Genomic DNA, 2,603 nt, shown 5'->3' with positions numbered 1-2,603 from the left:
CTGAAACAGAACGCGTACATATCATCACAGATTCCGCATGTGCAAGGACATTCGAAAGAAAAATAACATTTTGCGTCTATAATATCCAAGTGCCGTCGTGCGTCTGCTAACTTATAACTAGTCACTTAAGTAGACCATCAATATTCATAACACCGAACCCGGGCTCCTTAGATTTTATCGACTACTCGGGTGGACGCTTTGAGACAATGAAAACATTTATGATTTAGACCACACATGAAGGTAATGATAATAGAAGTACTAGATATTATAAATTTTTAATATTGACTGTCTTTCTCTTCATCAATTTCAACCAGCGAAAAAGTAACAAAATACCATCAGTCAATGAATGTATGTTAATTTTAATTGCATGAAGTTCTTCAAATACAATTACATTAGAGAACAATATTTGTTTAGGCGTTGTTTAACATAATCCACTTTGTGAACGAATATTATAAAATTTATTAATCAGCAATTACTTCATTTCTCTCATGAAGGTTCATTTCTAAATGCTAATTACAATGACAAACCGATCATGTCATATATGAAGTATGACTTTAATTACATTATTGTTTTTAAATATTAAACATATTTTTAATGCTGTTATAAATATGTAATTTATAATTTATCAAAATTACAAGAATACAGAAAAACAAAAAAAAGTTAATAATTTTGAAAATTAGCAGTTGCTGAAGTGTCCCAAAAAAATGATACGTCACCGTGCCTACGATTGCACCCCTCCTAATAATCCGAAATAAAAAAAATGATTACTAATTTAGAATGTTACCGCTATGGTATATACTATATACTACGGACAAACAGAAAAAAATTTGGCAAAATGGCGACTGTTTGAAAAAAAAACTGTTCTTGAAATCACTTTCTTGAGTTTCTCGATTTTTTAAACAGTAGACATTGAAATTTGGGGTTGAGTCTAGTTTATATCAGAAAGCAGTCTATAAAGAAGATTCTTTGAAAATTTCAAGTAAATGGGTTCAGTAAAGCTCTAGAAATCGTAGGCATCAGATTGAAAAAGAAACGGTTTTGAGAAAAACGCGTTTGAAGTTTCATAAATGGAAGGAAACATTAGGAGATTGTTATGGTCAAACAGCTGTATCTCCAGAAATAATTTAGATTTTTAAAAAATCCTCTCGTACACATATTCTGGAATAGTTAAATTTTGAAAATATTAAACAAATAGATTTGTTTTTTCTGAACACCAATCAAAACCAGGTGATCATAAATCAAGTCGGTTTTTAGAGAAAAAAAAGTCATAACATTGGAATCTTTGTAATCGATTTTTAAGTGTTTTATACATTCATATAATTATTTAATAAATAAATTTACTAAAATTCGTAACCCCGGCGTGATGTGTACTTTTGGTTTGATTTATTCTACAACCTAATTTTGAAATACGAGATAAAATGGGATTTTAGTATGGGTTTTTATAAAAATAATGGGCAGTACTGCTCTGAGTCAGGTCCGTGAACTGAGTTGAACCCCAACTCGATTCAGGGAAAAATAGTGTGAGAGATTTTTCATTGCCATTTCACACCGCAGTGCCCGAAATGGGATAATTTCGGGCAAGTAAAAATGGTCATTCCTACTTCATGATATCAGGTTGTCTAAAGTAGGAGTTTTGTAGCGTATTTGACACCTTATTTTTCATTCATTCATATGATTATTCATTTTTTAGTAAATAAATTTACGAAAATTGGTGACCTCGACGTGTTATGAAAAGGTTATTCTAAACTATGCTTTAAGGCGTGTACTTTTGGCTTGATTCAGTTCACAACCACTTCTTTAATAAAAAAACGAGTTAAAATTTATACAAATTTAAATATAATGAATTATAATTGATATTTCAAATGCTATGGTAATTGTATGACAATTTGATGCTATTCGATCATCATCCACTCTACGCTTCTTAAATTATAATAGATTTCTCTACAAATTATAAAAATTTTAATTTTTTTTAAATAAATCAATTTCTTACTGATATATATTGGTTGCTCACCCACTCGGACAAAAAAAAAAGTTAAATTTTCAACACTACATGACGAAAGAAATATTTGTTTTAGTAGAAATACTATAGGCACCTTAATTTCCGATATGATGTTTACTGAAAATAAAATATTTTGATAACAATATTACTAATATTTCTAAAATAATTCCAAATATTGGATCGACAAATATCAATCGTAATGTGTAAATTGCATTTTATAAGTAATTTGTGCATCAACATTTTATGAACGCATGAAAATTGAATTATCGTGGGATACATATAGTTCTTGATAATATTTATTCAAATATTTTTAATAACCATTATTTTTGTAATTTGTCATATATAATTTAATTTTCAAATATACTACACCTATTCCATTACCATGCTCCTCTGACTCATCAAATTTAATATTTCCCAATAAACTCAACCTACCTTGAATCAAAGTACAACGTATTAAAATATCAAATGATTTAGTTTATATGATACAAATTCAATTAAAATTTGTAAATAGTGGCAATATTACCGATTTATGCATTAGCATAAATTCCAATGGCCTGGGTACAATATTCTGTGAATTGAACTCAGATTATTTATTTACAATTTA

The sequence above is a fragment of the Ctenocephalides felis genome, unplaced genomic scaffold, assembly GCF_003426905.1.
Source record: "Ctenocephalides felis isolate EL2017-DRISC unplaced genomic scaffold, ASM342690v1 CF-g0.4_SCAFFOLD_01886, whole genome shotgun sequence".
NCBI classification, from domain to species: Eukaryota; Metazoa; Arthropoda; class Insecta; order Siphonaptera; family Pulicidae; genus Ctenocephalides; species Ctenocephalides felis.
This window is presented reverse-complemented; position numbering follows the sequence as displayed.